Source organism: Dipodomys spectabilis, unplaced genomic scaffold (genome assembly GCF_019054845.1).
Source record: "Dipodomys spectabilis isolate Male_0828 unplaced genomic scaffold, ASM1905484v1 ptg000690l, whole genome shotgun sequence".
Taxonomy (NCBI): domain Eukaryota; kingdom Metazoa; phylum Chordata; class Mammalia; order Rodentia; family Heteromyidae; genus Dipodomys; species Dipodomys spectabilis.
In genome coordinates, this window is record NW_024871367.1 from 4,315 (window position 1) to 26,024 (window position 21,710).

Genomic DNA, 21,710 nt, shown 5'->3' on the forward strand with positions numbered 1-21,710 from the left:
CCCTCATTGGATGAATGGATATAAAAAATGTGGTAGATACACACAATGGAATTCTATGCCTCTATCAGAAAGAATGATATTGCCCCATTTGTTAGGAAGTAGAAAGACTTGGAAAAAATTAAGTGAATTAAGCCAGGTCCAAAAATATAGGTCCCATGGTTTCCTTTATTTGCAATAACTAGTATAATTTTGAGACAAACAGAAAAGGTAACTTAAGTTCATGTTAGGTGAAATGAACCCCAAGATAAGTATTGAAATGTTTTTTTTCTTTCTTGCAATTGTTTCTAACATATTTATAAGATTATTTCTTTGTTGCTTTGTATGTCCCTCCCCCATGGTGTAACCCCTGCTTCCATTTTATTTGATGTTGGTATAATTTGTGGAGGGAATGGACAAAAACCAATCTTTAAATAGGGATACATTGGACAATGAGCTATATAAATCATTATGTCCAATAAGGAACTTAACTTTTACCAGGGGCAGGGTGTTGCAGGGATGGAGAGGGGAGATGGGAAGGGATGAGAAGCGGAAACAGGAGGAGGCAACAATGCTCGATAAGAAATGTACTCATTACCTTACCCATGTAATTGTAGCCCCTCTGTATGGTATTTTGCAAAAAAAATTTAAAAAAGTTTGTCAGAATAATTTCAAAAAGTTTTTGACAGAATAATCATTAGTGTATCACCTAGAATCTGGATATGGTTAATAACTCTAGAGGATTTTCTCATACTCTCAGAATTTTCGTAAACATATATAATAAGTCAAATGAGGAGGTTTATACCTATAATCCTAGCTACTCTGAAAATGGAAATGTCGATAGTTGCAGTTCCGTTCAAGGTCAAGCTGGAAAACATACAAGAGACCTCCATCTCAATCAATAAAAGCTGGGTATACCAATGTGTGGCTGTCATCCTACCTATTTTGAACATAAAACTAGGAAGTTAACTATCCATGTAGCCTAGGAATAAACAAATACAAGATTCTTTCTCAAAAACAATCAAAGCAAAAATTGCTGGATGTGGCATGGTTCAAGTGGTCAGATGCCTGCCTGGCAAATGCAAGGCTCTGAATTTGAATCCAAGTACCTACCTCAAAAATTAAAAGTAAACCATATGAATTCATTCTCTAAATCACTTCTCAGTGCAATTATCTTATGTTTTCTTCAAATAATCTGGTAGCAAAGGCAGAGAATTGATTAAACCAGATCAATATAATAGGTGAAATGAACCCCAAGATAAGTATTTAAATGTTGTTTTTCTTTCTTGCAATTGTTTCTAACATATTTATAAGATTATTTCTTTGTACTGGGAATGCCTAGCTTCTCCATGTCTCACAGGCTGGTGTGCTCATGTGGACTCATTCACCTATTAGGCCTGCTAGACCCCGAGTTCAGATCCCAGACCCGCCAAATGATTCATCTTGATGTCAGAAGCAAATCGTTGCCCCTGTTTTCCTTTCCTGTGCAAATCTTGGGTCTCAGCTAGGATGGAGAATGCATGGGCCACCCTGTGGTCATGGAAATAAGTTGTTATACATGTCAGCCGAGTTACCTGTCATCATATACTCAAGAAAATACACAATATATCCATGAATAGCATACAAAATAAAGACAATAACTTCACTTAATATACGATGCAGTACACACACTGATGTGAATTTACATCCCATGTTTCAATGATGCATTGAGGACTATTTTGGCCTCCCTGGGGCTCGATCTCAGTTCCTAGGAACAGCCCAGCTGCTTCCTGGCTCACAGTCTGGTGTGATCACGTGGACCCATTGGGCAGTTGGGCTTCCTAGGCCTTGAGTTCGAATCCCAGCACTGCCAAAAATTCACCCTGATATAAGAAGCCAGTCATTGCACCTGTTTTCATCTGCTGTGCAAATTCTGGGTCTCAGCTAGGATAGAGAAGCTGTAGGCAACTCTATACTTACGGGAATAGGTTGTCATCCAGTTCACCACAGTTATATCTGTCAACCTATACTCAAGAAAATACACAATACATCAATAAATAAGACACAAAATAAAGAGAGTATGACTACACCAAACGCAAGATGTTGCCCACCCATGTTTGGAAATATAGATCCTTTGTTTAATTGTGAATTTATGACAATATTGGCCCCCACCAGGACTCCATCTCAGGTACCAGGAACGGCCTACCTCCTTAGTGGCTCATAGGCTGGTGTGCTCACCATGACCCATTCACCAATTGGGCCTGCTAGGCCTTGAGTTCAAATTCCAGCACTGCCAAAAGATTCATTCTTATGTGAAAAGCCTAGGGTTGGACATGTTTTCCTGTTCCGTGAATGTCCTGGGTCTCATTGAGGATGGAAAATGCTATATAAGCAACTCTATAGCCATGGGAATAGGTTGTCATCCATATCAGCACAGATATATCTGTCACCATACTCAATAAAATACACAATACATGCATGAATAAGACAAATAATAAAAAGAATAACTACACTGAATGCAAAATGCATATCACACCTGTAGGTAAAGAGAGGTCCTATGTTTATAAAAGGTGGGCTTGCTATTTTGTCGAGTGCTGGGGTTTCAAATCAGTCCCTGGACCAGGCCTGACATTCTAGTCTTCAAGGATGGTGAGCTTCCCCTTCTCCCTCAGTGCAAAGAGCTATCCAAACCTGAATTCAAATCCTAGCACTAACAAAAGATTCATTCTGATGTCAGAAGCCAGTTGTTGCACACATTTTCCTCTCCTGTGAAAGTCCTGAGTATCAACTAGGAAGGGGAATTCATCGGCAACCCTATAACCATGGGAACAGGTTGTCATCAATGTCATCCTGCCACCATACTTAGTAAAATACACAATACCTCCATGAAGTAGATACAAAATAAGGAGAAGTTCATGGAACACAAGATGCTGTACACACATGTATGTCAATATAGATCGTATGTTTAAATTATGAACTTATGACTATAGTGGACCACCCTAGCGATGAATGTCAGATCCTGGGAATGGCCTAGTTCACAGGATATTGTGATCACCTTGACTTGTTGGCCAATTGGTCCTACTAAGCCCTGAGTTAAGATCCCAGCACTACCAACAAATATATTTTCCTTTACTCTGAATATCCTGGGTGACCCTGAGAATCCTGGTATGATGGAGAACATTTCTATAAATCTAGACGCTCTGTGATAAGATGTCATCAATGTAATAAATGAAAGGGGTTATATCACAGTACAATCAATGATAAATAAATGAATAAAACAAAAAATACAAGAACAACCACACCAAACATGTATGGACTGAACATCTATAGGTAAGTATAAATCCTATCTTTACAATGTATCTAAATAGTATGTTTCCTGGGCTGGGGCTTGAATTCAGGACTAGTGAACAGGAATGAGTTTCTTATCTTCAAGTAAGGTGATCTTCCCCTTCATCCACATTGCTCCAGATTTACCCAGATCCTGAGTTCAAATCCAAAGCCTGGAAGAATAAACAGCGTGAATTGCAAGCCAGGGAGCTAAATGTTTATATTTTCTTTTTCTCAATAAGGCGCTTGAACTCAGGTCGTGGCAACTCTGCCTCAGCTTTGATCACCCTACCCCGGGGTGCAGACACTAGATCTACAGCTCCTCCTGGGATCCTAGACCCCCAGGCCTTGCAGGGAAAGCAATGCACAGAAAAAATATGGCCTTTTTCTGTTTTCTTCCTTTGCATGGTGACCCTCATGGGTCTGAATGACACTGTTGCAAAGGGTTATTCACCTTTCATTGCTACGTGGCAACGTAGGCCCTGATTTCGAATCTCCATCCTGACACCAACCAATGGCAGGAGATACTAAGAAAATGATTCCCATCCATAGGATTAACAATGGAATGTTGTCAAAGTCAGGGTTGAATGAATTGATGATAAATGATGCTCCTATAAAATTAGACAGCTTCATTTCAGGAGGCTGATTGATTTTATTTAATATTTATTAAATATTGAAAGAATATTATTACTTAAAGGAACACAGTAATATTAGAACACTGATTTCATTAATAATTTATGGATGAATACAATTAATTAATTACATTACATTAATTACATGGATGGAGTATTAATACCCAGAAATTGGTAAGAATGTAGTCTATATAACTGAATAATGTATAGGCATCTCTGACACTCCATAAAGATATATATTTATTAGCATACTTCCATCTGCATGTCAATCTTTTCTTATTTTGGTAACCCTTGGTGATTGATCTGAGGTACTGGGAACAGCCTGTCAGCTCAATTTGCCCCAGGATGGCATGCTAACACTCACCCATTCATGAATTAGGCCTTGTAGGCTTGTATGCCTTGAGTTGAGACACCAGCACTCCCAAAAATTGAAACGTGGAGTAAGAAGATGACGGTAACACATGTGTTCCTTTTCTGTGAAAGTCCTGGGTGTCAGGTATGAAGTGGAATACATAAGCAGACATACATCCTGTGTAATCAATGTAATCAATATTTTATGTTCCATAATAGTCAATAAAATAACAGGTCAATACATGAATAAAACAAAAAAAATAAAATAACTACACTGAATGCAATACGGAGTCAACATATATATCTATATCTACATAAATATAAATCATATATGTAAATTGTACATGAATAGGATGTTTTCTAATGGTGGGGATCTAATTCAGACCCAAGGAGCAGACCTGAATTTCTTGACTTCAAGGAGGCCAGCTTCCCATTCCCACACAGTGCAACAGAGTTAACAAGACCATGAGTTCCAATCCCAGTCCCTGCAGAAAAATAGCACCTTTGCAGTATCTGAGGCACAATTCTTAGATATTTCATTATGCCTCCATTTTATGAATGTGATTTTTAAATGCTTAATAAAGAATTAACTAAAATCAATCAGTGTCCTATAATATAATTGTGTATAATTTTATCCTAGAATCATTCAAGAACTGCCCATTCAATCATGACATACATGACATTCCATTGGTATTCATATGGATAGGAATGAGTGCCTTAGGATCTCCAGCCATTTGGAGGTGGCAGGACCAGGATTCCAACTGTGAGCTCCAGCTCCCACCACTTCAAACTGGGGATAGGGTACTCACCGGTCTGTCCAAGAATATCAGCAAGACCAATGATTAGGCAGGCACCAGTGGCTCTCAGCAGTCCTCCTTGATACTTACAAGGCTGTGATGGGAGGATCATGGTCAAACTCATCCGAGGCAGGAATGTCCTTAAGTCGCCTGTCCAACTTCATTGTCAACAAAGCCAGAAACCCTGGGTTCCATTGTGGAGGGCGAGCCTTGAGCAAAAGCAGTGCACAGACTGTGCCCAGATCCTGAGTTCAAGGTCCAGGTCTGGCAACAAACAGACATACAGAAGAATCTGTGCAGCCATCCAGCTAAAGCAGATCACCCTCTTGTCTCCAACTGAATTGGACATTGGTCCAATTGGTCCTGGGAAAAGGGCTGGGGGAGCTGCTGTCTTTGTGACTCCGCCCATGCTGTTTTCATCACAGGATTCTGGCCACACCCCCATTCTTTCATGGTTCTTTCTGACCAATGAGATAAAAGCATGGTGGCCACGCCCACGTTCCATGCTGCCCAGTAGCACCTGGATTCCCTCTATTAGTTTACAACACTACCAGCAGTTGAGGAAGGGAGAGGTGGCTGAGTGGTGAGGAAGAGACTCAAGAGACTTTGGAGTAGAGTAGGAAATTGAGATGCCTGCCCACACCCCGCCTTCCTCCCCCCTTCTCAAGGTGTGGGATTTCAAACCTCAGCCAATGGTGCACTGCCAGCCTGCCAAAAGCCCTGACCTGGTCCCTGGCCCTGGTTCTCTGCTCTTGGCCCATGTGTTTGCAATGCCGCTGCCATCGCTGCTTGCCCCACCTGGAGCAGCCTCCAGCAGCTTCTCCCAGCAGCACAGGTGAGTGGCTGTCCCCAAATCACCACTACCCGGGGTCAGACACCCCTGTGGGGGCACCATGCCCACCTGCTTGTTTCCTCTCCCTGGCTCTGAGGAGCCACCTTTCTGTCTTGGGCAGTTCTGAAACAGAGACTCAATATATGCTCTGGTTTGACTGGATCGAGGTTTTCCTATCTGGGACAGGTATGCTCCACCAGGCCTGGTCCTCTGTAGTTGGGATGGTAGACATGTAGTGCCATGCTCAGTTATCGATTTAGATGGATTATCCCAAACTTTTAGTCCACAACAGCCGATTCTTGACCAGAGGTGAAGCTCTGCATAGGGCGGCAACCATCAGACCTCATTCTCCTCATAGGATAGTTTTGAGGAAACAAGGGATTTATACAGACGGATCCCTGGAGCATGGCTTGGCACAGAGGGAGTGGCCTTCAGAGAAGGTTCTCAGCAATTCTTTGAGCAAATGATAGGAAGATACCCGGAAAGGGTTCAGGTGGGGCCAGTTATTAATTGTGCAACAGGTGGGGATTATGAAACAAAACATTTCTCTCTTTCATCATTACCCTATCCCCATGAGGAAGGGGATGCTTCACTGTGTTGAGTTTGGCATCTGGGAAGCCGAGGCACAGAGAAGCCAGGGGAACTACTTATGACTTCAACTTCACAGGAAGTTCGGCATGACTTCACTACCATGCTCCCTAGGACAATGGGTGCTATTCAATCCACTTCTTGTGGTAGGTAGTCCACTTCTTGTTAGTTGTGTGGCTTGAAGCCTAGGCATGGGCGCTGTTCCTGAGCTCCTCAGAAAAAGGCTAGTGCTGTACCACTTGAGCCCACAGCACCACTTCTGGTTTTCTGGTGGTTCTTTGGAAATAAGAGTCTCATAGACGTTCCTGCCGGGCTGGCTATGAACCATGATCCTCATATCTCAGCCTCCTGTGTAGTTAGGATTAGAGTTCTGAGCCACCGGCACCCGACTTAATTGTAATTCTCACTTTTCTCTCTCTCTTTCACAAGAACGGGTTGAATGGGTGGTGGAGAAGGGGGCCTATCATCACCATGTGGCTGGAATCCAAGGTGGCCCTCTCATTCTGGAGGTGGGCTGTGGGTCAGGAGCTATTTTGCTCAGACTTTTGAAACAGCTCCCTGAGGTAAGCCCCACTGTGTCCTGGCTAGACCGTGAAATTCATTGTCCATCCAGCCTACTGGGCTTATTGTATTGTATTGCTTTCTACATCATTTTCCAGCACCTGGCTAACCTTATGATACATAGTTATGGAATGAAAATATAATGCCTTCTTAAGAAAGTCATTTAGGGCTCTGGGAATGTGGCTTCATGGTACAGTGATTGCCTAGCATGCATGAAACCCTGGGTTCAATTCCTCAGTAGCTCATTAAAAGAAAAACACTGGAAGGAATACTGTGCCTCAAGTGGTAGAGTGCTAGCCTTGAGAAAAAAAGTAGTTCAGGAATAATTACTTACCCTTGAGTTTAAGCCCCTGGACTGGCAAAAAAAATTATTAAATGGAAAATAAAGAATGCATACTTGAAATATAAAATTGCTCCTTCCATACTGACACCTGAAAATAGTCCCTAATTCATGTACTATACTTATGTTAGGATACTGTGTTGAAAAAAGTTTTGTTCATTAAGTCATAGCAATTAATGGCAGGAATGTGCTTAGATGTCAGCTGAAGATTAATTCTGGAAATTCAAGGATTCCAGGATTTTGTGTCATCACTGCTAATCACAAAGTGAAAAGTAGTCTAAGTGTGATTTTGAAATCTTTTTGGTCAGTTTTGGCACCAAAAAGGCAGAGACTAATTAATAGTTGTGAAAGAAAATGAGGAATAACTCCAGATGGAAGGAATAAATGATAGTAACTAATGTATACCAGAAACTGGTCTAGAGAACCATTTTTGGTTATTGAAGAACTAGTTGTCAACTAGGCTTTTCCTCATTGCCTTTAGCATTCTAAATCTCTTAGACTAGTTCTTAATCTCTGCATGATAAATGTATCTCCTTCTATGCTGTTCTTTCACACCTTATCTCCTTTGTTTTCTAAAAATCTCAGTCTTTCTATATTTCTCTATGAACATTTCCTGATAATAAATAAACCTATACAGATGTCACAGGATGCTAATGTAAGGGTCTCATAGCTCATGACTCATTAATGTAACAAAATGGAAAAGGAGGACATATTTACTGCTACCTCAATTTTTCTGAAAAGCTGCAATGTCATCATTTGGTTAAAATTTCCATTCTTTGTCTACACAGTGTCATTCAGTGCACATAAATGCAAATATGAAATGGGTGCTGGTGGTTTACACCGTAATCATAGTTACTCAGGAGGTTGAGACCAGAGGATTGTGGTTCAAACCCAGCCTTGTCAGGAAAGTCCATGAGACGCTAATCTTCAATTAACCACCAGAAAATCGGAAGTGGTGCTGTAGCTAAAGTGGTAGTGTGCTCAACTTGAACTGAAGACCTGAGGGACCATTCCCAGGTTCAGAATTCAAGCCCCACAACCAACAAAAAAGTGAAAGTTTCCCCAAAAGGAACGACAAGATGAATAATCTTCCCAAGAAGACAAAATTAATTCCAAAATGATTCAGTGCACCTACTTTTGCAGAGCTATGTTATGGATTCTTTGCTTGACATATTCTCTAAAAACAAATCGTTTAACTAGGGTTACAGGTGGACCTATTGTAACAATGAGATGTGCAAGTCGTTATGTCGAAAAACGAACTTTACAACTTTGGTGTGGGAGGAGAATGGGGTGGGGGAGTAGGGGAGTATGGGGAGGGATGGGAAGGGGAAACAAAGAAGAGGCAACAATGCTTAATAAGAAATGTACTCGTTATCTTGCCGGAGTAATTGTAACTCCTCCCGTACGGTATTCTCACAATAAAATAAAAAGAAAAAATGTCAAATATTAGCTTTACAATAAACTTCATCTAATATTTCTTGTTTGAAAAGAGACGTCTATACCATTGATGTTACTTGGCTTTCTTACTATCTTAATTCGAAGCCAACCCTGTCAGGAGAGTCTTTCAAACTCTTATCTGTAATTACACAGCAAAAAAGCCACAAATGGAGTTTTGGTTCAAGCAGTAGAGTACTACCTTTGGGGGCAGGTGAGCAGGAAAGAAAAATGTTCAGGGACAGGATCCAGCCTATGAGTTCAAGCCCCATAACCAACACAAACTAAAAAAAAAAAAAAAAAAAAGCAAAAAAAATCCCCAGATATTTCATTGGGACCCTCTTTAAAGGAGTACTGGTCTGAGAAGAGGCTCCTTTTGCTGATCATACTCAGTGGATGTGTTTTTGGAATCCTTATTGCTCTGGAGAACTTAGGACCAAACTAAAGGAATTGATAATTGACTCCTGCAACAAGGGGTGAAATATCCATCCATAAGACACTTTAAAACCTCCATGTCTTTGTTTTTTTGCAGTAGAATGTTTTTTTATGGGGGGGGGGAATAGTCGTGGTCCTGAACTCTAGGCCTGGGCGCTGTCCCTCAGCTTTTCAACTCTACAACTTGAGCCACAGCACCACTTCTGGCTTACTTTTTGCTTATATGGTGCTGAGGAATCGAACCTGGGCCTCATGCATGCAAGGCAAGCGCTCTACCACTGAGCCACCTTCCAAGACCCTGCAGTAGAACATGTTTAAATCAATGTTATTTCCTTTTGTTCTATGCTAGCCTTCAAATGGCACATTATTTCTCTTTGTAATACTCTCAACTAGAAGTTTATAGAAAAGTTATATATGAGTAAAAACACAAACGAAAAAGTCAGGGACAGAGTTCCCTTCAAGCCTTGGGATTCTTTCTTGTACAGTAAAAAGGAAAGCACAAGTTAACTTGAACTTTGTCAATCCTCTATGTTCCATTCCTCTCCTGGGATCAGTTTCCGCATCCAGTAACAATTACTTACAAGAACAATCTATTTTGCTGCCTGAGGTATAATGAATGTTTTCTTGCTTCACCGAAATAACACAAGGACACCCTCACCTGAGGTAAGAGGTGTTTCAGAGACAACTTAGTAAAGAGAAAATATGAAATTATATTGCTTATAAATACATTATCCATGAGTATATTGAGTTCAAACTTTGGAAGTTCTCTATAAATTAAGGCGAATTTTAAATGGGAAGAAGTTTCTCAGATCATTTTTTTGTGAGTGTCTGTGCTGCATATTATTTTCCAAGTGTACATGAGTTAACAGTAAGGAAACAATAGCAATAATAAGAGAAAGAGAAGTTTTGTGTTTAAGTGTAAGGGTTCAATACACTATAGAAGATTCTACAAATAAGACAACATTGAAACAATAAAGCCAAGTCCAGTATGTAGATTTATGAGAGTTTTATAGAGAAAGCATTACTCCTACATGGAACACGAAGTATGAGGCCACTCCCCTTCTAAATCACACTTGCTAATCACGCAACTTTGTAGAGAGTAGAATGGAAGCATAATTAAGTTTCCAATGCAAATCAGATATAAGAGCATGAAATTAATTGGAAAAAAAATCCATCCTGAGAGAGCAGGGATTATACTAATCATGAGCTGTTGGATAAGATCACATTTTTTTTTCTTTCCTTTACTTATATATTTTTTGTTGGTGGTGGTCTTGGCACTTGAACTCTGGGCCTGGGAGCTGTCCCTCTGCTATTCAGCTCAAGGCTAATGAATGCTCTGTCACTTGAGCCACAGTGCCACTTTCAGTTTTCTTGTAGTTAATTGGAAAAAGAGTCTCTGGGACTTTCCTGCCGAACTGGTTTGAACCCTATCCGAAGATCTCACCACCACCCAGCATAAGATCACATTTCTAACAGTGTACATTCAGCATATGTAATGTGTTTGTTCATCTATCTTCATATGAATTCTTGAGCTAAAAATCTATGCTACAGCTTAGCCTTTACACTCACAAAATGTTTTGTAAGTTGATACTACTGGAGAAATAAAACTTAAGAATGTAAAGGAGTCTGGGAAGTTCAGCTTTTTATCCAGCTTGGGCAGAATAGTCTTTGAGAAACTATCTATAATTAACCAGCCAAAAGCTGGATTGGAAGAATGGCTCAAGTATTGGAATACCAGTTATGAGCAAGTTTACTGAATAAGAGCTTGAGGCTTTTGCATACATACATACAGACATACACATACATAGAGGCACTTATATTTGCACACACAAATACTCAAATGAAGCAAATCTCAGAATATGTAGAAAAGTTAGAAAACAATAGAAAATATGTCCTGAGTAAGACTAGAATCAAGTGATAATTTTTAATGTTAGAAAGTCCTCAAGTGAACTTTCTTCAAAAAAGTTTAAGAGTATTACATAGATAGGGACCAGAGATAGTAAGGGAGTCAAGTAATCATTATTAAAGGGATCAGATCCATGGAGGAATGAATCAGAGAATTCTGCAGGTGCATCTGAAAATGTTCATATCCTGTGTCAAATGTTAGAACATCTTTGAAAATAGTACATGAACACTCTGAGCTGTCTAGTGGTTAATATTATTGGAGATGTTCAGAATTGCTATTCTGTATCTAGATTAAATAAACCAAGAAACTATGGAGGAGCAATGTGATTCAAGGCTAGAATTCTAACACTCAGACTAAGACAGGAGATTAGATAGTTTAATTACACAGTGATACCTTCCCTGGACCAGATAGTATAATTTTGTATTAAGAAAACAAACCAAACAAGAAAGGAATACAAAGTTGGAAATTTGGGCTAATTTTGTCATTATGTTTTGAGAAGTCAAGTTTCCTATTGAAATGCAACTCATATATAATCCTCAGTTGTATTTTAAATGCTCTCATTACAGAACATTCTTAGATGCAAAATGGCTCATGATTCCCATCCAAAATTTGAAAAAGTAAGTAATCATCATTGTGGTAGATTCCAAAGAAAGGATGAAGGATTACAAAAGTTTAAGCCTGGAGAAATAGCAAAGTTATTCTAATGTAGGACTTTGTAAATCTTGCTAAATTAAAGTTTAGTTTTAAAATAAATATTTTGGTTTTGTTTGTAATTTCATATTCTAAAGGATACTACAAAATTCTCTTTAAGTAGAGGGTTTAATGGACAAATTTACGAATGTTTCTTGCATTCTATTTGCCTAGAATATTCTTTCATGAGAATTATAATTAGAACTCAGTTAATAGATAATTCCAACAGTTCATGTATAAAATGATTGTTAGGTTTTTAAAAAGAGGTAGCTGAGTAAGAACTGCAGCACTCACGTGGTATTCAGGTAAGGGGTAGGTTTATCCAGTAGACCTGCTGGGACCAGGCAAGGTTGGCACTCCACGTGGCTGGGAAAGAGAGAGGAAAGATCTAGAGCAGGGAGAGAGCAGAGAGAGCTAGAAAAGAAGAGCAAGAGCAACAGAGCTAGAAAAGAAGAGCAAGAGAGCTAGAAGAGCAAGAGCAAGAGAGCTAGAAAAGAAGAGCAAGAGCAAGAGAGCTAGAAGAGCAAGAGAGCTTCTGGGCCTGGGCTAGGCCTTATGTACGGTATGGGCGGGGAAAGGTGTGGCCACATCAAATTCAGATGTGACCTCTTCCAGGTGTCCCAGTTGCCTAGGTAACGCAGGTAATGGGTGGAGACTTTGCTGCGAGGAGGGTGGAGTCTGCTAGCCATCCAGGAGCGGACCTTACATTCCAGCCTTTTAATAATCATGAAATAGGGCGCGGATTCTCTCTGGCTACTTCCTGCTGACAAGGGGCATCGACAATAGGGGTAAAAGGCTGGAATTTGGTCCCCTCCCAGAGAAGGCAGTGAGCAGCAGCTGTCCCTTGGTGGCGTGAGTCCTTAGGTGAAGTATGGAGAAGTCTCATGAGCGTTGAGGGGCTGGAAAAAAATACTAGAGAGCAAATAAATGGCAAGAGGAAGGACTTGAGCTGAAAATGTTGTTAGATATGTCCCTAGCTACTTCTGGCATCAGGCGACTAGGTGGAGAAGTCAGGTGACAAAGGCAAGAATCTAAATTCCTGTCCAGTTAATAGGTACACAGGTATGGACACTAGATGGGCAGGTTTCTTACTTCTACTGACCTCCCGGCTCAGGTTAATTTTGAAAGGGCAGGCACAAAGTAGCTGATGTGACATTATCTCCTCTTACTCTTCTCCATGTTCCCTTGTTCCCCAGACTGGCTGAGTCTAGGTGCTCATTGCTGGGATGGCTTGTCCCAGTTGGTATTCAAGATTTGAACTCAAGGCCTGGGCACTGTCCCAGAGCACTTCTGCTCAAGGCTAGCACTGAATCACTTTGAGTTATAGTACCACTTGCAGAGTTTAGCTGGGAGATGGAGTCTTAGGGATTTTTCAGCCTGGGCTGGCTTTGAACTGCAGTCTTTGCCTCAAAAGCCCTTTATTATTTCCAATTAAAGCAACAAGGAGATCAAGTAGAATAAGTAGAACTTACCTGGTCCTTAACAAGAATTGCCAACAAATATTCTGAAATGACAAAACTCATTAGATGTGATGATAATTTTAGCACAGATATGTCCAGTATTTTAGAACCACGTAGTCAGTAGTAGAATACACGACACAAAACACAAAAGGCAAAACTCAAAACCTAAAATTTTGACAACGTTTAGACATCTTTGCTAACAAAGCACATCGGATTGTTGGGCCTCAGTTACCAGGGCCTGTGAAAAGAGCAACTTGTTAGCAAGGCACCTTAGAATAGATGGATGGAGTAGTAAACTTAGTGGAAGGTTAAGGGTCAGATGAGGCCAAACCCTTAACCCACCACGTGGCCAAGATGGCGAATTCAAGATGGCGAATTTCTGAAAAAATGCAAAGAAAGCCTGAACAAATAGATCAAGCCTACATTGGCTAGCCTTTGAGAGGGAACCTAGAGGGGGGTCCCTGGGACCCAGCCTGCGTCGCACTCTTCAGGGCACAAGCCAAAATGTAGAAAAGAGAAAGGGAGAGATAGGGAAAGTTGGACATGAATGGCAGAGAGAGAGCAAAGAGAGCCCGAAAGTAAAAGACTTCTGATCATTTACCATTGCAGTAGCAAAAACTGTACTTCTGAGAATGGCATAAAAATGAGGCTCTCTGGCTTTCCAGGGAGCGCAGGAGACATTTCAAAGGGGTTTCACGGCTCAGGCGTGATTCGTAGCACCCCATTAAATGAGTAGAGTTAGTCTGGTGAGTGAAGGAGAGCTGACCAGGCAGAAGCGGCGTCCCGACTTCCCCCAGAGCCCTCTAGAGAGAAATGGCCAAGCCCCCAAAGCCAAGTGTCCTCGGCTTCAGAGGTGACCGGCCTTTCAGCTAAAGGCCGTAGGAGCTCTCTGGCGTGGCGCCACGTCTGGACAGAGACTGAGCAACAGAGAGCCGTAGAGTAGTTTCACTCACCAGAGTAGAGAAGTGGTGTGGATGTGGATGTGAAGGCAGCAATGGTATCGATGCGTTGATTCCGCCGCAGACAGACTGGTTCGCAAAAGGCCGTCAGAACTGTGGGTATTCCTCAGAGCAAAAAGGGAAGAACAAAAAAAGAAAAGAGGAAAAAAACAGAGAAATCCCAGCTTTCCTGACTATAAGCCTTTATCCGAGTCACGGCACCATTTATGTTAGGTTTTTAAAAAGAGGTAGCAGAGTAAGAACAGCACCTCATTTCAGAATATTTGTTGGTCAATTCTTGTTAAGGACCAGGTAAGCTCTACTTATTCTACTTGATCTCCTTGTTGCTTTAATTGGAAATAATAAAGGGCTTTTGAGGCAAAGACTGCAGTTCAAAGCCAGCCCAGGCTGAAAAAATCCCTAAGACTCCATCTCCCAGCTAAACTCTGCAAGTGGTACTATAACTCAAAGTGGTTCAGTGCTAGCCTTGAGCAGAAGTGCTCTGGGACAGTGCCCAGGCCTTGAGTTCAAATCTTGAATACCAACTGGGACAAGCCATCCCAGCAATGAGCACCTAGACTCAGCCAGTCTGGGGAACAAGGGAACATGGAGAAGAGTAAGAGGAGATAATGTCACATCAGCTACTTTGTGCCTGCCCTTTCAAAATTAACCTGAGCCGGGAGGTCAGTAGAAGTAAGAAACCTGCCCATCTAGTGTCCATACCTGTGTACCTATTAACTGGACAGGAATTTAGATTCTTGCCTTTGTCACCTGACTTCTCCACCTAGTCGCCTGATGCCAGAAGTAGCTAGGGACATATCTAACAACATTTTCAGCTCAAGTCCTTCCTCTTGCCATTTATTTGCTCTCTAGTATTTTTTTCCAGCCCCTCAACGCTCATGAGACTTCTCCATACTTCACCTAAGGACTCACGCCACCAAGGGACAGCTGCTGCTCACTGCCTTCTCTGGGAGGGGACCAAATTCCAGCCTTTTACCCCTATTGTCGATGCCCCTTGTCAGCAGGAAGTAGCCAGAGAGAATCCGCGCCCTATTTCATGATTATTAAAAGGCTGGAATGTAAGGTCCGCTCCTGGATGGCTAGCAGACTCCACCCTCCTCGCAGCAAAGTCTCCACCCATTACCTGCGTTACCTAGGCAACTGGGACACCTGGAAGAGGTCACATCTGCATCCACTGAGGTCACATCTGAATTTGATGTGGCCACACCTTTCCCCGCCCATACCGTACATAAGGCCTAGCCCAGGCCCAGAAGCTCTCTTGCTCTTCTAGCTCTCTTGCTCTTGCTCTTCTTTTCTAGCTCTCTTGCTCTTGCTCTTCTAGCTCTTTTGCTCTTCTAGCTCTCTTGCTCTTGCTCTTCTTTTCTAGCTCTCTTGCTCTTGCTCTTCTAGCTCTCTTGCTCTTGCTCTTCTTTTCTAGCTCTCTTGCTCTTGCTCTTCTAGCTCTCTTGCTCTTGCTCTTGTTTTCTAGCTCTCTTGCTCTTGTTTTCTAGCTCTCTTGCTCTTGCTCTTCTTTTCTAGCTCTCTCTGCTCTCTCTCTGCTCTAGCTCTTTCCTCTCTCTTTCCCAGCCACGTGGAGTGCCAACCTTGCCTGGTCCCAGCAGGTCTTCTGAATACCTGAATACCACGTGAGTGCTACTGTTCTTACCTGTCTCTCTGCTCTTTTCTAGCTCTTTCCTCTCTTTCCCAGCTCTCTCTCATTGCCAGGCCTTTCAAAACCACGTGGAGTGCCAACCTTGCCTGGTCCCAGCAGGTCTACTGAATAAACCTAACCCTTACCTGAATACCACGTGCGTGCTGGTGCTGTTCTTACTCGGCTACCTCTTTTTAAAAACCTAACAATGATAATGTGAATAATGTAGACAGAGTTGCCAACAAATGGATGAAATTAATTTATAAATTTAGAAAAAGGGCAATTTTTTGAGGCTTTGGTATAACATGGTATGAAGAGAATAATTGTGTGACATCTTCTTTCTTCCACCTGTATGTAACACAGGAAGCAATTTCCTTAATTACGTGCCTCTGTATACAATGAGAAAAATGCTAGATTTGGGATTTGTTTTATTTTTGTTTTTGTTTTATTGTTTTGTCCTAGGGCTTGAACTCTGGGACTAGACACTCTCTCTGATCCTGTTTATTATCAAGGCTCGTGCCCTACCACTTCAATCTCAGCTCACTTTTGTCTGGCTATTGCTGAGAAGTTTATTGGAGAAAAGAATCTAGGGAACCTTCCTGCCTGGGTGGTGTAGTAGGAAGACCCCCCTACTCAGGCAGGCAAGCCCACCTAGTCATCCGGAGTGACAGAGCCCACCGCAACAAAGTTGTTATTAAAGAAGCAACTTTATTGAGAAGGTTCCTACACTGTGGCAAGGGCCACAGCACAGGCTGGGGAGCTGATACTGCGACCCCCAGCGGCCCACGTGCTTAGGTTTTTAAAGGTAAAAATCACAAGGTGAAGCCTGGTCACGTAGGTGACCAATGAGATTTTCAAGCACCCAAAAGATTGCAGTCATACCAGACCACACGCAAGTGGCCAATGAGGTTACACTTTGTCATATAATGGCTGCTTAAACCAGCCTATCACTTTTGGTTTAAATGACTCATGAATTCAATGGTAAAGCAGAGCTTAAGGTAAACATACACAAGGAGTTTAGTGGAGTTTAACATAAGCATGTGAAAAAGGCAGAGATTATAGTAAACTAGGGATGTTGCCAGCAGGCCAGCATGAGCTGGATAACTGGCTATCGGTTTAATCAGTCAGTCCTTAACAGAACAAAGGTGGGTTAAGTTGTTAAGGGGAGGGGGACTTAGAGGCATTCTTTTCATTCCAAGAACTGGGCTGGTTGGAGCCAAGGATTTTGTTTTTTTTCTATAATCCCTAAAACAAAAACAAAACCTGTAAAGAAGCTGTCCCAGCTCAAGTCTCCACTCAGGGCCTAGTTCAGTGGGCTTTGAAATGTAATCTTCCAACCTTAGTATCCTGATTAAGCATGATTGTTAAAAAAGTATAAATATAAATAATATTTGCAAGAATACCAGTGGAGGAAAAATGATGCAACCCAGTTTATTGTGGTGTTTTTTCCAGAACACGGAGGGTATCACATTAGCAGAGGTGCAGTGTATTTTCACAATGGAGATCAGCTATTCTTAATGTGAATTAAGGGAATTTTGAGGTGCACCCTACAAGTTGGAAACTGTTGGTCTAGGATGACTTTATGGCATAAATCTTGTGATTGATGGTCATAGAAATAATAGCTTAATCTGAGAAACAACTGCTAATCTTGAAGAATTAATTATAACATGCTTCATAGTTTTATCCTATACTAGAATGAGGCTCTTTTTGTTCACTTCTCAGTCTGTAACACCCCATTGGAAAATGCAACTATTGCAGAATTACATAACATGCAAACAGGTATATTTTGAATCTCTCAGGTATGGAATGTTCAGAATTTGAAAATGAGTAGTTATTAATCATAGGAATTTTGAAGAACACATACATTCTATCCTCTTAACAACTTATTTACTTTTAAAAGTTATGGGTTTCCATAGAATTAAACTGTTTTCTGTTTTAGTATAAGAAAGTACTAAATTTATTCTATTTTCAAAATATTGGCAAGTATATTGTGAAAAAATTGTCTAGCTGGATATCATTCAAGTTGATTACCCTCTGATAAAGAAGAGGTAAATAATTGAAATTGGATGCCAAATAATACTGATTTTTAAAAAGTTACTACATAAAGAATAATATTTACAATACCAAAACAGTAAAATTTTATTTTATCAGCTTATTTTTTAAATTTAATTTTAATGTGAAAATGATGTGCAGTGGGGTTACAGCCATTGTAAGGTAGTGAATACATAAATTTTCAAACTTGTTATCCCCTCTCTAATTTTTCTCACAATTTTTCCTTCACCCCAATATCCCTCACAAATTGTAATGTACATTTCCAACTTTTTGTCTTGTGAGTATTGCTATTGCATTGGTTTGCCCTTTGTCCTTTGTCTCGCCATTTTGTTGTTTTTGTTCCTTTCCCTAATTAATGTAAATGTATGCACAATACACAGGGTACCAAAATCAAGCACAGCAGAGGATAAACCATAGGGGAATATCTCAAAGAAAATAGAAATCACATAGTACAGCAAAAACAACAACCACAAATAAATATCTCTCCATATCTTGGAGTTCATTTCGCTCAGCATCAGCTTATATGGTCATATATATGCATAACAAAGCCACTGGAAAATAATAGTTTCATGGCCACTATATCATGAAAACACATGTTAACTGTTTTTGATGGTAAAGGTAGAATTAGGATTGGTGAATTCACGATTCTGATAAAGGAATTTCAAAAGAGTTTTAAATTTTATGACAGGTAAATTTTAATTGTTCAAACTTTTTAACAACTTAGCCTATCAAGAAAATTTAAAATTGCCTGAGAAAATGGGCTTTCATGCAAAGAAATCCATGGAGACCTAGCTGAGAGGGAGCAATGTGGGTGAATACGGCTTATTTTCACACTAAACAAACAAACCTCACAAACCTTGAAGTAAATCCTTTACGTTCCCTTGAGAATTGTCCTTACCCAGGAAATGTACACTCAATGTGTGAAACAAGGTTGCAATGGAATTTAAATTCAAAGTTCTTTAAAAAAAAAAACATCAAAATTTGTGAATTGACATTTAATTACCAAACAGTAATTCTCTGAAAAAGAAGGAAAGATATAATTCAAAATCACTTGACATTATTAAAAGTATGAGAAAAGAGTAGTTAAGAGAGATGAGAGAAACCATAGAGGACTGTTTTCTCTCCAGTGGTGTAATGGGTTCTTGATCTTGGTGCTTCCATTCTATCTTCACAAGCTATCAAGTGTGGCTGAGGATTGGAGTAACCAGTTCAGACAAAGAACACTCACAGAAGAAAATATTTGCAGTATATGTAGATGATTTATAACCTTTAACAATCTATTTATATCTGTTCAAAATTCTCCCCTACACCAAACTGCATTCTTTGAACAGCTTTGTTTGCTTTTCTAAAGACTGCCCTTCATTAACTGCTTAAAATTTTGTGAGGTCATATACATACACTATAGATATTGCTGTTTGGTTTTGATTTTTGTGTGTTTTTGTTTGTAGTTGTGTTTTTAACTGAATTTCAAAAGGTTGTGCAAGTGTGTTACAATTAAATATGTCCATCTAATTGTCAAATGCTCCTGGATCAGAGTCACTCCTTCTATCAATCAGAAGCAACCCTTTCTCCAAAATTTATTTCAGATTTACCGCTTCCTTTATTACTTGTGTACATTGAGTATTCTAGCTGTACTTGTCTTGCCCTTGTTATCTGATGATGCAGATAACTGGGACCTGGTATCCTCAGACCCGTGGGTACTACAGAAGAATAATAGCTTTTACACATCATATCAGAAAAATTTGGGTATAATCAGTAAGAATGTTTCAGAAACATGGAGAAAAACACTTTGGGTCCAGCGAGTTAACACAATAAACACAGCAGCAGTGTAAAATATCTTATAGATTAGAGGAAAACAATACTGTTTTTTTTACTATGTGAATTCGGAAGACCTAGAACACGTAGAAGGTATCACAAGTTTATAACGAAGACATTGCTTTGATACTTTTTATATTCTAATATATATTCTAAACCAAATTATTTATATTCCAATTTATTTATGGCAATAAATTTCAATTTATTTGTCAAATTATCAATTAATTCTAGTAATTCAAGAAATTTAAGATCAGCAGATAGAAATATAAAATATATAAGTATTTATAATATAGGAAATTGTTATGCATTGTTCTGTTGTGATTAGGGTATCAAAGGCAACTCTGTTTTAAAGTAATATTACATTATCTCTACCTCAGTTTTTGGTAGAGTTAGACCTAAAACTTTACCATTTGTAAGCCTGGAGGCAAGAGGAAACACTGTGATGAAACATTAATAATTTAAGGCCTAATATCGAGGAGAAACCTATGGACTTCTCCAGGAGCTATGGAAATATTTGGTGATAGAAAGTCAGTAGTGTAAGTTCCTGCCTGGTTGGATGGTAGACAGACCAGGATATTAGGTAATCATGCATATGAACAAGTTTTTCATCTTCTTGACTTTAGCTACTTTTGAAATGATAGGTATAATAAACAATTATATTTTGATAAAATACCTTCTATTCTGAACATTTCAGTCTGAACTGTTAATCTCTCTATGAACCCTTGTAGCTAAGATTAGTTTTGTTCCAGTCAGACAATCTATGCTGTCAGGGTAAGATATTCTCGTTGGTCTGTTCCTACATGGAAGAAGGGTAAAGGGTCAGGAAGACATTTGTGCCAGTGAGACTTCTTTGCGAAATTTTAAGCTGCAGAAGTTTAGAAGTAGCTCTTAAGCAAGGCTTGCTTTGAATCCATTAGCTCCACAAAGCTAACTCAGTTGATAAGTAAGTACTTGAAAAGCCATCACCTTTGGACTTAGCTATAAAGGCTTCAAAATATGATCAAATTAAAAATGAAAACGACAACATAGTCATTGACAAAAATTGCAAATGTGAGCAATCAACCAAACAATATAAGTTTTTGCCACTATACACAGAAATTTAGAGAAATATGATCAATAGCATTTTATGAACAATAAGGGTTCTTTGTTACAAATAGGCAACCAAGGATATATGCCTGTATAAAGATTGCATCATTAAGTACTTAAATTTAGAGGATACTACATGCTTCAGCAGCAGGTCTACCCAAATGACAACAATACAGAGATTAACATGGCACTTGCAGAAGGATGATACAAAAATTCGTGAAATATTTTTCATTCTTCAAATGCAAGAAATGAAAAAGTTATTAAAAAGTTGATTACAAAAATACAAGTGTAACAATACATGTAATTCATAGAATTAAAGGTTAGTTTGACATCAGTGTATTAAATCTTCACTTTAGAAAGGCCCTTACATAGCATATCCTTTACAAAACTTGAAATTAGATAGGAATCTTAACTTTTTCTATATGGAATGTAATCTGAAAGGACACATTTATTAATGAACCTATATATTATAAAAAAAATGTAGACCTCAAAGTATTATATCTAGAAGATAATGAAATAGATTATGGACTTTATACAAAACTAGATATACTTTTTTTCAGACAAGCACCAGGAATAACTTTAGTTTCTATACTATTCATTTCAACAGATAAGTTAAAATTAAAAAAAAAAAAGACAAACTCTGCAGAAATCATTATGGATGCATACAAACAACTCTTGAATACATTTTGACATCAAAGTGAGGCAATTCACGTGGAAGAATACCATGGAATCCATGAATTTTTAAATTAAGATATTGCTGTTGCTTTTTATTATGAAAATATTTGTAGAGACACAAAGGATGGAATGGCACTTTTGAAATTTAAGAAACTTAACCAAACCATTACTACGTAGGAGAATAA

General features: G+C 39.5%; 1 pseudogene; it reads left to right on the plus strand.

Moving 5' to 3' along the window:
* Positions 1 to 20,986: 20,986 nt before the first annotated feature.
* Positions 20,987 to 21,086, plus strand: LOC122101791 (annotated as a pseudogene).
* Positions 21,087 to 21,710: the final 624 nt, after the last annotated feature.